Source organism: Pipistrellus hanaki (genome assembly GCF_964339955.1).
Source record: "Pipistrellus hanaki genome assembly, chromosome: 5".
Classification (NCBI taxonomy): domain Eukaryota; kingdom Metazoa; phylum Chordata; class Mammalia; order Chiroptera; family Vespertilionidae; genus Pipistrellus; species Pipistrellus hanaki.
This window is the reverse complement of record NC_140507.1, coordinates 66,205,988-66,221,014: the sequence shown is the minus strand read 5'-3', so window position 1 is coordinate 66,221,014 and position 15,027 is coordinate 66,205,988.

Sequence of the window (15,027 nt, the reverse complement as noted above, 5' to 3'; positions counted from 1 at the left end):
TCACCACTCTTCTTCAACATAGTACTGAATGATTAGCTATAGCTATCAGACGCGAAGAAGAAATAAAGGGCATCCAAATTGGAAAGGAAGAAGTAAAACTATCTTTTTTTTTTGCAAATGACATGATATTCTACATAGAGATCCCTAAAGACTCCATAAAAAATGTCTAGATTTAACAAATGAATTCAGCAACATTGCAATATACAAAATTAACACTCAGAAGTATATGGCATTTTTATGCACCAATAATGAACTCTCAGAAAGAGAAACTAAAACCAATGCCATTTACCATTGCAACAAAAATAACAAAAATTTAAGATGCTTAGGAATAAATTTAAGCTAGGAAGTAAAATACCTGTATTCTGAAAATGTCAGGATGTTGGGATATAAACAAGTAAAAAAATATACCATGTTCATGGTAGAGTCAATATCATTAATATGTCCATACTACTCAAAGTGATATATATCCAATGCATTCTAGATTATAATACCAATACACAGACCTAGAACAAACTCCTCCAAAATTTATATGGAACCAAAAAAGACCCTGAATAGCCTCAGCACTCTTGAGAAAGAAGAACAAGGTTGGAAGAATCACAATACCAGATATCAAGTTATACTACAAAGTCATTATACTTAAAAAAACCCCCTGGTATTAGCACAAGAACAGGCATATAGATAAAGAGAACAGAACAGAACCCAGAAATTGACTCAAGCCATTATGCTCAATTAATATTTGACAAAGAAGGCAATAGCATACAGTGGAATCAAGACAGTCTCTTCAATAAATGAATGGTGATGGGAAAATTGAACAGGAACATATAAAAAAATAAAACTAGACCACCCACTTATACCATAAATAAGATTAAACTCAAAATGTATAAAAGACTTAAATGTAAATCATGAAACCATAAAAATCTTAGAAGAAACCATAGGCAGTAATATCTCAGTCATCTCTGGTAGCAATATGTTTGTGGATACATCTCCTAGGGCAAAGGAAACTAAGGTGAAAATAAACAAATGGGACTACATCAAAATAAAATGCTTCTGCCCAGCAAAATAAACCATCAACAAAGTGAAGAGGTCCAACTGAATGGCAGAACATAATTGCCAATGATACATCTGATAAGGGATTAATTTCCAAAATATATATGGAAGTCATGCAACGTAACAAAAGGAAGACACACAATCCAATTAAAAATGGGCAAAGGCCCTAAATTGACACTTTTCCAAAGGGAACATAAGATGGCCAACAGACATATGAAAAAATGCTTTAAGTGACTAATAATTCAAGAGATACAACTTAAAACAACAATAAGGTATCATCTCACACCTGTTAGAATGGCTATCATCAACAAATCAACATAGGACAATTTGGGCATGGATGTGGAGAACAGGGAACCCTACCTAGTACATTGCTGGTCAGAATGGATCCTGGTACAGCCACTGTGAAAAACAGTATGAAGTTTCCTCAAAAAAATAAAATATGGAACTCACATTTGACCCAGTGATCCCACTTCTAGGAATATATCCTAAAAAATAAGAAACACCAATCAGAAGGGATATATGCACCTGATGTTCATAACTAAGATTTGGAAACAGTCTAAGTGCCCATCAGTAGGTGAGTGGATTAAAAAATCAAAACTGTAAATATATCTACACAATGGAATACTATGCAGCTGAAAAAAAGAAAGAACTCTTACCATTTGAAACAGTGTGGATGGACCTGAAGAGTATTAATCTAAGGGAAATAAGCCAGTCAGAGAAACACAAGTATCACATAATCTTACTAATATGTGGAATCTAAAGAACAAAATAAACCAATGAACAAAATAGATGCAGAGACAAAGAAGCATGGAATAGACTGGCAAATTTCAGAGTGAAGGCAGGGGTAGGAAGTGGGTAATGATTAACTGGGGAACTGATCTGCATATATGCATAGCTCATGGACACAGACAATAGTGTGTTGAAGGTTTGGGGTGGAGCAGGAACAGGGTGGAGGGCGGGCATTGGGAAAAGTGGGGGACATTTATAATACCCTCAACAATAAAAATAAATAAATTGAAAAATAAGAAAAAATTGAAAGAGATCCAAAAATGATGGGAATGAAATAAAAGAAAATTAGTTAGAGAAGAAAATATATATTAAATCCAACTCAAGTGGCTGCCCATTTTCAAGATCATGTATCTTTTTTTAAATTTCTTTACTGATTAAGGCATTGCATATGTGTCTTCATCCCTCCATTGACTCCCCTATCCCTCCCCTTATGCCCTCATCCCCCTGATGTTCATGTCCATTGATTAGGCTTATATTCATGCATACAGGTCCTTTGGTTGATCTCTCTTCTTTTCACCCACCCTCCCCTAGCTTCCCTCTGAGGTTTGGCAGTCTGAAGATCATGTATCTTTACTCAAATATCCTGAGAGCAAGCAATCTATTGTATATCATATATCATATTTTTTTTATTTGTAGACTTTTAATTTCCCAAAGTCATCTAGTTATGAAAATATTGTAGTGTATCTTTAATCAAATCTCTAGTAGGATTGGATGTACAGTTTTATAATCAGAAGCACAATCTTATGAGGAGAGGGACCCTAAGAGGTTGGCCAACCAGGGAAGGACTGTGGTAGGGCTCCAGGGTATGGTCTGTCTTGCCCAGTCCCAATCTGTGGGACCCCAGCAGCAAGCTAACCTATGGGTCCAAGCATCTTCCCCCTGGTGGTCAGTGTGCATCATAGCGACTGGTGGAAAGGTTGAACGAATGATTGGACACAGCATATTATGCTTTTATTATATAGGATGTCCTGGAGTTTAAAACATTATTCATTATTTTTATTTATTTTTAATTTTAAAATATATTTTATTGACTTTTTACAGAGAGGAAGAGAGAGGGATAGCGAGTTAGAAATGTCGATGAGAGAGAGAATCATCGATCAGCTGCCTCTTGCACACCTCCTACTGGGGACGTGCCCGCAACCAAGGTACATGCCCTTGACCGGAATCAAACCCGGGAACTTTCAGTCCACAAGCCGACGCTCTATCACCTCAGCCAAAACGGTTTCGGCAAAACATTATTCATTATTAAGAACATCTGAAATAGTAATTTTAGGCTGAGTTTTCCTGAGCTTGACATTTTTCTGGTGTCTCTTTCAATGTATTCATTTGCTGTCATAGTTACATATAATACAGAGTTATATCCATCTTCGACCCTTTTTTTTTATTTTTTTATCCTTATCTATGGATTTTTTTAAGGGAGAATACAAGAGAGAGAGGGGAAAAACAGAGAGGAACATCGATGTGAGAGAAACACATTGATTGGTTGCCTCCTGCATGAGCCCCGACCAGGGTGTCGGAACCATGTTAGGTCCCCAGATAGTTGAGGCTGGTGGGAGCACAGAGGCCTTGTTATCAATACACCAGAATGGCCAAAGGCTGCTCTGAGCATGAGCCTAAATGGAATGTTCAAGGACTCTGAGCCTGGGAATCCTAATCAGACCAACATACCCCGAGCGGGTACACTGTGCCCTTCAGTGGCCAATAGGATTGATGTGACTTATTGCCAAGAAGCTTTCTTTGTCTAAATAGCATAAAAGTAGGTTACTGACCAGTCTAGTCAGCTGAGGATGGAATGAGAAAAAGTCTGCTGGAGTATGGAGAGAGAGCTCGGCAGGAGAGACAGGAGAAGCTTCTGAACTGGAGAGCGTAGATACCACTAGGATGTGTGGCGGTGAGTCTAGGAGGCAGCATGAGGCTGCTCAGATAATAGCTGTGGGTACAGAGACTGATGCTGTTTATGGGAAAGATATAAGTTTACCAGCTGGTGTCTGGCTGCTTGCCTGTATGGACTTTGCTGTGAGGATTGTTTTGCAATAAAGACTCAGATAATAGCTGTGGGTACAGAGACTGATGCTGTTTATGGGAAAGATATAAGTTTACCAGCTGGTGTCTGGCTGCTTGCCTGTATGGACTTTGCTGTGAGGATTGTTTTGCAATATTCTTCTATACCCACAACCTCTCATTTCTTCTCCGTCCCGACCCGGTGTCCTAGGAGGTCCAGCCCCAGGCAGCAGGACTCAGACCCCACACCTGTTACTAGTGAACAGAGGATAAAGGAGGAACTTGGACTAAGTTCCCAACAGTTAGTACAGTGGGCAGTGTTCAAGAAGGAACCAGCCTTGACTTAGTCCAGTGGTCAGCAAACCTGAGCCACATGTGCTACTTTGGCCTCTTGAGTGTGGCTCTTCCACAATATACCACGGCCTGGGCGAGTCTATTTTGAAGAAGTGGCGTTAGAAGAAGTTTAAGTTTAAAAAATTAGGCTCTCAAAAGAAATTTCAATCGTTGTTGATATTTGGCTCTGTTGACTAATGAGTTTGCCGACCACTGGCTTAGTTGGATAGGATAATTTAGAAGAATGCATGGACTCATAGACACCCAGAACCACTCAGACCACCAGAGCTCGTTCAGGGCCCTGCCAGTGCTCTGACTCAGGGCCAAGCCTGGGAGGAGCCTGCAATACAGGTACATGCCCTTGACCAGAAACAAACCCTGGACTCTGATCTGCAGGCAGATGCTCTATCAACTGGCTAGGCTGAATGTCCTGTTTTGAAATGAAACCTTGTCCCCTGAGTATATAACTATGAACAATACTCTAATTTTCTGAGAGTATATGACAAGGTAAGAATGTATCAAAGTGGGATATGTCATGGGAGAAATAAAACCAAGAACTTTAGTCTTTTGTAATAATTTCATTTAGCAAGCATTTATGGCAATTTTAAAAGTGTTGATATTTTTTTCATTACAGATAATAATAACTTTAAATCAAGGCTGATTTAGCTGTTTTGAAACTTGGCTAGGTTTGAATTTAAAATGTCACCAGCCCTTTTTAAGAATTCAGATCTCTGAAGAATGAGGTAGACTTTTGATCTGATTATTTTGCATGCACCTGAAGTATTTTGCCCATAAAATGAGCTTTTCTTTTTTTTCTTTCTCTTTTGAGAATAGCAAAATTATTCTTCAGTTAGAAAAAATTAAAGTTAATTATTGTTGCTATTGTTATTTTTATACTTTGGTCTTTTAACTTTTTAAAAAATATATATTTTTTATTGATTTTTTACAGTGACGAAGAGAGAGGGATAGAGAGTCAGAAACATCAATGAGAGAGAAACATCGATCAGGTGCCTCTTGCACACCCCCTACAGGGGATGTGCCCGCAACCAATGTACATGCCCCCAACCGGAATCGAACCTGGGACCTTTCAGTCTGCTGGCCGATGCTCTATCCACTGAGCCAAACCGGTTTCGGCTGGTCTTTTAACTTTTATAATAGTTAAAACTGATTTATAGTTTATCATTGCAGTATTAAAATATTCTGAATTTCACTACATATTTACCATTGCTGGTAAATATTATACTTTCATATGTTTTCTGTTTTAATTAGTATCCTTTTGTTTCAATTTTAGCATTATTTGTAAGGCACTACTTGTGATAAATTATCAGCTTTCTTCTTTTTGTTTTTTTTGGATTATTGTTATCTCTCCTTCATTTCTGGGCAATTTTGCCAGGTAGAGTATTCTTTGGCAGTTTTTCTTTCAGCACTTTTAACATATCACTCCCCTCCCTCCTGGCCTGCAAGATTTCTACTGAGAAATCTGCAAATGACTATGGGAGTTCCCTTGTATGTGATGAATCCCTTATTTTTTTGCTTATTTCAAAATTCTCCCCTTATTTCTGATTTTTGACATTTTGATTATATTGAGTCTCAAGGTAATCTTTGGGTTGATCTTGTTTTCGGTTGTTCAAAGCTCCTTGGAAGGGAATGTTCATATCACTCCCTAGATTTGGGAAGTTTCAGCCATTATTTCTCTAAATAAACTTCTACTCTTTTCTCTCTTCTCCTTTTGAGTCTCCCATGATATGTACCTTTTATTACAAAGGTCCTATATGCTTTCATTTTGTTTCTTTTTTGTTCCACTAACTGCCTAATATTAAATAGCTTGTATATGAAAAGTTCACGGATTCTTTCTTTTTCCAGGTGCATAGAAAGGTATGCCTCTCAGTTGTTCCCTGGAGAGCAAGACCCAGGTGATAGGGTTTCTTCCAGACTCACAGTTAAGCTGAGGTCTGCAGCCCATCCACTGAGAACATGGACAGGCACGATTCCTAAAAGGTCTCAGGAAAGGCAGGACTACTACTAGACCATGACTAGGATGGTTTGGAGGCAAGTTACTGGGATGCTTCAAAATCTACAGTCAGAATGAGGCCTAACTTCCAGGGAAACAGACAGGTTGATCCCTCTCTGGTCCCTTGGATAATCTTGCTGGTGTCAAGAGCAAGGCCAAGCTAAGCTTTAGACCTGTCCACAAGGGGATAGGGCTATTTTTGGGCTTATATCTTGGCCTGATCACCTGCAAAAATGACTGGAGAACTGGATGGTTTGGGCCAGATAGGATGGCCATGTCCTTTTGGGGGTGGGGGTGGGAGAACTCCAGTAGGATCACACAGATCTGTTTCACACACTCAGTGATGGATTGCGGATTGCTAGCAGTAGCGATGGCCTGCTCAGTTGAGTTGGAGAGCTTATCCCCTGCTACCTGGACTTGAGACCCTGTCCTCTTTGGTATTTTATTTATTTATTTATTTATTTATTTATTTATTTATTTATTTATTATTTAATATATTTACTTTTAAAAAATCTTTATTGTTCAGATTATTACAATTGTTCCTCTTTCCCACCCCCCCCATAGCTCCCCTCCACCTGGTTCCCACCCCACCCTCTGCCCTTACACCTCAACCCCACTGTCCTTATCCATAGGTGTACGATTTTTGTTCAGTCTCTACCCGCAACCAAGGTACATGCCCCTGCCTGGAAACGAACCTTAGACCTTTCAGTCTGCAGGCCAACACTCTATCCACTGAGCCAAACCGGTTTCGGCTTGTTTGCACATTTTAAAGTAATTCTGTCCAAGAGTAAATGATGTCCAGAAGATGTTACAGGGCAGCAATATAAAAGAAATTAAAAGCTTCTGATGTCAGACTCCATTTTGTGTTCTCCATTTTACTAAGCTAATGCTGTACCAATTGAGGTCTGCCATAAATGAAATCACACCACTGAGAGAACCTTGAGTTATTAGCAAGAAGATGTAGTTATTGCTCCCAGGACTGCAGATCAAAGGGAAGAGATGGGATTGTTGGATCCTGAACCTTTGGAATAAGAACACTGGGTCTAATTCTTTAAACTGAGAAGGTATGCCAACCAGGTACTGAAACCTCTGGGAGTTGGTGAAGGATTCAAATATCTGACACTCTAAATCCTTAAGGTAGCTTTCTTGGCATCTGAGACAGTATCTCTGAGCCCGACAGTGCTGTTTTATATATGTACATATATGAAATTATAACATATATAATATAAAGATGGGGTAAAAGTAGGTTTATAGTCATTGGAATGACAAATAATACAATAATTAATAATAAAAATAAATTCCATTACTAACAATAATAAACCTACTTTTGCCCACCCCTGTAGTATATATAGTAATAATGTGCAGACTGAAAGCTACTATCTTCGTAAAGACTAGAGCTGCTAATAAGGCATGACTGAACAAGAATAGATCCAGAGACAAATGGCAGGGTGGGAGGTTAGAGAACAACCAAAGGACTTGTATGCATGCATATTAGCATAAACAATGGACACAGACATTGGGGCGGTGGGGGCTTGTCCAGGGTGGAAGTGGCTCTGGGGGTGGAGGGGGGGAGTCAATTGGGGGAAAAGGAGACATATGTAAAACTTTAGACAATAAAAAAAGGGAAATTAGAATTTATAAGTTTTTAAATAATATCATTAGTATAATGAGCCAATGAAAAAGTTTAGATTAATATATTGGTTAGGCAGCTGTGATTTGAGGTAAGCATATTCATAAGTCAAATAGTGAGAAAATTATTGAATTTTCATTTCACATTTTGCTTAGTGATCACATGCTTGATGATAGTTATGTACTAAACCTTCTGTTTCCTTCTAATTTTGCTGATAAAATTTCCATTATATACGTACATTACTAAGTCACCTGTCTGATAATCATACTGATTTATGGTAAAATAATGTCTTCTGTTAATATTACTGAATTTAGAGCAAATAGGACTTATTAATTGCTTTCCTGTATAAATGGTTACTTTCCGGTATTTAAATAAAACAAAGATGATCTTTAAATCATGAGAAAAATTACATTTTATGAAGAATTACTTTCTCAAGTCAATCTTTATTGTACTTCAAAGCATCAGGGCTATTAATTAGGTTCAAATCCTGAAAGAGGCATTTGCATTTAATATCCACAAATTCTCCCCTCTGCACTCTCTACCATAGTTCTAATTATATGTCTAAATTTACATTTACTTTCACTCCCTAAAAGAACTTTTCTTATTGTTTTTCTATTTTTTCCTTAGTTTTTCCATTTATTTTTAATACCTTTTATTTTAATATTGAAAATAACTTTCATGTTAATATTGAAAATGATGCCATAAAACAAACAAGTCTCTGCCTATCCTAGTGAAGCATATTTTTGTATTAAAATCACAAATGAAGTTTTTGTTTTATTTGTAACTTACCCAAAATAAGTCAAGAGGTTGGAGCAGTAAAACTTGCCCATGAATCACACAGGGAGGATGTTTCAGGAGAATTTGTTTTAAAACATTTTCTTTTTCCACAATTTCCAAGACTTTGGGTGCAATGTATTATTTTTTAAAGTTTTCATTAAAGTGTAATACATATTAAAATTGACATATCACAAAGGTTTACAGATCAATGGATTTTTATTGCAGAATATGCCTAGTTAAGCAATATTGAGATTAAGCGGGGACCCTGGGGCACTGTTGATGAGACTGTAAATTGGTGCAGTCTCTGTGGAAAAGAGTATGAAGACTGCTAAAAAATTGAAGAGTAGAGCTATCATGGGTGCTTTATCTATGTCTGCTTACTTCTTCTTTCATTTAGTGTCCCTGGACCTCTCTCTCTCTCTCTCTCTCTCTCTCTCTCTCTCTCTCTCTCTCTCTCTCTCTCTCTCTCTCTTTCTCTCTCCCCACCTAATAATTTTCCTTTCAGTTCCTTTTATGAAAAGCAGCAACTGCCTCTCTATTTACACTTTTTCATGGAGACCTCCTTATTCCTACTTAGTTCTCCTAAAACCTATATGTCCACAATGTGAAACCCAGCAGAGGAAGATTTCCAGTCTTAAATTCCCCTGTGATCTACTGATCCGATGTCTGGTCCTAATTTGTTTGATTGCCAAGGACCTTCTGAACCACTAACCTGGTGGCTGTCTCATTAAACCACTATGTACTTGTCTTTATTATTCTGACAGCAACTCCCAAGTCAAATCTGCACAAATCTTAAAGAATTTGAAGTCTCATTATAAATTTCTTCTCTACCATTTTATCTACATTCTGATTGTATTTAGCAAGTATGTGGATAACCTATACAACATTCAGTTTATTTTACTTTTACAACTCATCTTCAATGACAAGCCATCAAGCTAAGGCTATGGCCAGCATTGCATTCTCATTTTCAACTACTACAGCTCTTACATCTTAAATAGTTTAGCATGGGTTCTGTTAGGACTCAAATAACTGTTCTTACCATTTATTCCACATTTATTTCAGTGATACATAACCCCCCCTGCATGCTTATGTACCTTTCGTCTAGAGACCATTAATTCAAATACTATTTGAATATCTCCTCCACCCAAACTAAATTGATTCTTAAACTGATAAAACAAAAAGCTTTCCCTAGTGGGAAAAATACCAGACTATGTTTAGGAGGATGCTAAAAAAAAAAGAAAAAAAAAAGAAAAAAAGAAAAAGAAATAATCAGAATTGAAATAGGATACCTGAAACCAAAGCCTGAAGGTTGTAGTTATGAACATACATTTATATCAAACACTGTGTGTGTGTGTGTGTGTGTGTGTGTGTGTGTTCAATAGTTTGTCCTTTTTCCATCCACAAGTTTTGTAATTCTCTGAGTTTCTAATGTCTTCATTCATGCACAGAACATGGAATTGAACTTCTATGTTGTTTTTGTTTTCACAAGTTGTTACTGCTGACTTTCAATCATAACAGCTTAAATGGTTAAACCAAGAATTCCTCATTGACCTTGTTTAATACAGATTTGATATTTGCATTAAACTTTGATATCAGGTTGCAGATAGGAGAAAAGGACTTGTTTTGAGCTAAACTTTATCCTCATCGTTATGGGGACAAGAACACCAGGTTTACTTGGTTGCTTTCTGAGTCCTAAAGTGTAGGCACTGTATTTCACAAAATGCCAAGAACACAAAAATATCTCATGCTAACCAGATGAAACCTTAATAAATATCTCCAAATTGTAAATAAATCCCAATATCCTAATTTGGTTTCTATGTCTCTATTTACATATGTTTGCTCTATATTTGCTATAGAGTGTTGAGTAATGTTGTGATGGAAAGGGAAAGCTAAGGAGTACTATTGCACTGTTGAGAATTAACTTAGCCCATATAAATCCTTGACACAATTTATTTCTTGGACATCAGTTTGGAATCTGGCAATAAGAGAAAAATAGATGCCAAAAAATGTTGACCTACATGTTGTCCTCACTACATTATTGTATTTGATGACTCTAGTGGCAGAAGCCCCTGAAAGAATATGACATTCTTAGTGTAATAATGCCAGTAACAGTAGAGTAGCTTCAAGTTATAGTCAGACTTTCTATGCACCTTGTATAAATCCTTTAATCTTCTCCTTTTCTAAGTGTTGTCAAAATCATCAATATCTGTGTCCTAATCACAGCATTTCCTTCAATTTCAGTTATGGCCTAAATCAATTTTTTTATCAACTTAACAGCCTATAAAAACACATTTTAGTGGATCCCAATGAAATAAAATAGAATGGGATATATTAAAGAAAGTGGATCCTCATCAAGATATGAACATTTGGCAGGAAAAGATGTTGGTGTGGTGAGCGTGTGTGTGTGTGTGTGTGTGTGTGTGTGTGTGTGTGTATATGTGTGTGTGTGTGTGTGTGTGTTCATGCATGCACAAATACAGGGTACTTCTCTGCTCCATAGCTCATCTTTTTGAATGACTTATTAGAAGAAAGTTAGTAGATTTCACAATCCTTTCTAACTATGAACCAACCTGCTTATATTTTTACCACCTGTCATTATGAACAAAGTTTTGAGACTTGATATGGCAATGGAAATAGAAGTCCCTTCCCCCCTTGTCTCTCATTTAATGAGGTTTTAGATTTAGCTAGTTAGCAAAAATACTTTCTCAGTTACACAAACCATGCAACTGTCTAAAGTTCCTCAACCCTGGGCTTTACCACCTCCATCTGAGCTTATTTCCAATTTCTCTTTAATATGTGAAAAAATCCAACCAGCTTCCTTACCCTCATCTTATGTGATTCTTACACACAGTTGAAACACTTCAGTCCCAGTACTTTCACTCATATCATCCTCCTCTTTCCAGATTATTTTTAACCTTGAATCATGTTAACGAACACTTGAAGATTGAGAGGAAAAATTGCCTCCACTATAAAGCCTTCTCAAAAGAAAGTACACATCACTAATCATTTAGAAATCTTTTGAATCTATACTAATAAAAGGACAATATGCTAATTAGACCAGATAGACGGGATGTCTTCCAGACATCATTCTGGATGTCCTTCCTGACAAAGTGAGGGCCTGGGTAGCACCTGTATGCCTGCAGCTGGTCCAGGTGTCACCACCCGGGGTTCCCCGGTGCTTGTGGCCAGGCAGAGGGAGGAAACCCTGGGTCCCAGTTGTCTGTGGCCAGCTGGAGGAGGGAAGCTTGGGTCCAGGGTGCAGGGCTGTGGCAGAGGTGGTTAGGGATGATCAGGCAGGCTGGTGAGCATTTAGGGACATCAGGCAGGCAGGCAGGCAGGCAGGCAGGCAGGCAGGCAGGCAGAGAGATTAGAGATAATCAGGCAGGCAGGCAGGATAGCGGGTGGGAGGCAGTGGTCCCAGATTGCAAGAAGGATGCCTAGCAGTCAGACATCCTCCAAGGTGTCCCAGATTGTGAGAGGGTGCAGACCTGGCTGAGGGACCCCAACCCCCCTTCATGAATAAATTTTGTGCACAAGACCTCTAGTATAAAATAATATCTCAGAGACATCAAATATCTGCATACAAAGCTACTTCATCTGAAAGGGAGAACAGTATTAAATTGTCAGCAAGAGGAGAAACCAAGATGGTGGCATAGGTAAATCCCTAACTGCAGCCTCACACAACAATTTCAAAAATACAACTAAAATATGAAGTGGACATTATCTAGAACTACAGGAAAGTTGACTGACTGGAAATTCTACAACAAGAAGGAAAGAGAATACCAGAAGGAAAAGCAGAGGAGCCTAAGGTACGAAGACACGGTGTGCACATGGGAAGAGGAAGGAGCCGGAGAGGAGAGGTGGCTGAGTGCCTGGTTGGCGTTCCTTAGCGTGAAGTAGAAAAAAGCTCCGGATTGTACTGAACCCCAGTTCCAACTGCACTGAACCCCAGTTCTGGGCGAGACCCTGGGGTCCCAGGCTCATACAGAGGGATTCTAGGCTGTAAGGTGGAAACTCAGAGAAGCGGTGAAAGGCAGTGCCCTAGAGTCATGCACATTGTGTGCAGAGGACTAACTGTTGACTGTGCTGCTGGATTGCCCTAGCGGGAAGGAGACAAAAGCTCTGGACTGCACTGAACCCAACTTCCAGCTGCACTGAACCCCAGTTCCGGGTTCATTGGGGGAGAGACTAGACTGTCTGTTAGTGGGTGAAACTTGAGGGCATCTTTCTCTCAGAGGTGCTTGCAGTGAGTACCAAAGCACTGAGTACCAAAGGACAGTGAGGAACACTGAGACTCAGGAACCTCATATGGCGGGGCTGACAGGAAGCCAAGGTTGTAGGCTCCACCCTGAAACACCACCCCATCCAAGCTGAGCACAGAGGCTCCTGTCATAGACACAGCTGATCCTCACAGCCAATTGGACTGGAGGTCAGTTCCTCCCAGTGATACCAACAACAATTAAGACTTAACTACAAAGGCTGTACACACAGTCCACAAAGGGATGCACCAAGAGTGTCCACCTCAGATAATTGGGAGGCTGACCCACTGAACCATATAGGACACCTTAACACACAAAGCCACCCTACCAACTCAGGGAAGCAGTGAAAATGCTGAGACAAGGAAACAGATCACAAACGAAAGAAATGGAGTACAAAAAGTGACTGGATATAGAGTTGAAAACCACGCTTATAAGGTTTTTCAAGAATATCCTAGAAAAGGCCAATAAAATAAACGAGACTTATGAGGCTATGAAAGGGATCAACTAGAAATAAAGAATTCATTGTCTGAAATAAAAAATATTATACAGAGTTCTAAAAACAGACCGGAAGATCGCAAGAATCAAGTCAAAGATTTGGAACTCAAAGAGCCAGAGGACACTCCACTGCAGAAGCAAGAGGAGAAGAGAATCCAGAAAGTTGAATATAGTGTAAGAAACCTCTGGGACAACTTCAACCGAACCAACATCAGAATTATGGGTGTCCCAGAAGTTGAAAGAGAGCAAGATAGTGAAAACCTATTGGAAGAAATAGTGAAAGAAAACTTCCCCCACCTGGTGAAAGAATTGAATTACATGTCCAGGAAGCGCACAGAAGCCCAAACAAAAGGAATCCAAAGAGGACCACACCAAGACACATCATAATTAAAATTCCAAGAGCAAAAGGCAAAGAGAGAATATTAAAAGCAGCAAGAGCAAAGCAGGTAGTTACCTATAAAGGAGCACTCATATGATTGTCAGCTGATTTCTCAACAGAAACTATGCAGGCCAGAAGAGAGTGGCAAGAAATATTCAAAGTGATGAATAGCGAGAACCTATAACCAAGATTACTGTTTCCAGCAAAGTTATCATTCAGAATTGAAGGGCAGATAAAGAGCTTCACAGATAAAAAAAAAGCTAAAGGAGTTCATCACCGCCAACCAGAATTATATGAATTGCTGAAGGGGGTTCTTTCAGAAGAGGAAGAAAAAAAAGATAAAAATTATCAATGACAAATATGTAGCTATCAACAAGTGAATCTAAAAACCAAGGGAATTAAAAAACCTGATGAACAATATTAACTGTTAAATATAATAGAATCAGAGGTATGGAAGGGAAGTGGACTGAAAATTCTTGGGGAAAAGAGTAGTGGGGGGTGCGGGAAGAGACTGAACATAAACTGTGCACCTATGGATGAGGACAATGGGGGGTGGGGAAAGCACAGAGGGTGGGGTAGGAACATGGTGGAGGAGAGCAATGGAGGGGGGGAAAATGAGGAACTTTTGTAAAAATCTGAACAATACAGATTTATTTAAAAAAATAAAAAAATTGTCAGCAAGAAAAGACAAATTTAAAATTTAGAGGGAGAGAGAGGTTCATAAAACAGAGTGTGGAGTCAAATTAATTATTAATTTTACTAGGTAGCAGATGAAAATGCTAATCTGGACATTTAGCAGATTAGCTGGAATAAACCATAGAAATGAATTTAGTTATTTAGTGTCCACCTTGAGAGTTTAACTGTGGAACATAGATTTTGTCTGGCATTGTCTTCCAGTAACTTGCCATTACCCTTCCATTTTAGTAAATGCAGGTTTGTACTTTGTCCCTCAGATGGACTTTCTCATTTCCCTTCATTAGATTTTCTCTATTTTCCACTGCTTTGGTTACAAATAGATCGTACAGAACACAATTTGACAATGAGGTTTTGAATTTCTTTGCCTTAATTTATTGGTTCTGCAGTTACATTCATTTATCTACATATTAGATAACTTGGAGGCGTAATTATATGAGACTATCATATGCATTATGAAAAAAATTTGGTCCTACCCAATTTTCTATTCTTTTCTTTTCTACTCTTAATTAGAAGAATATACTAAGGATTAATTTAGCTAACTTAATTTTACTATGTGGTTTTCTTTTCATAATTGATTCTTCATTTCATCTTGCTTACAAGTCTTTACCCA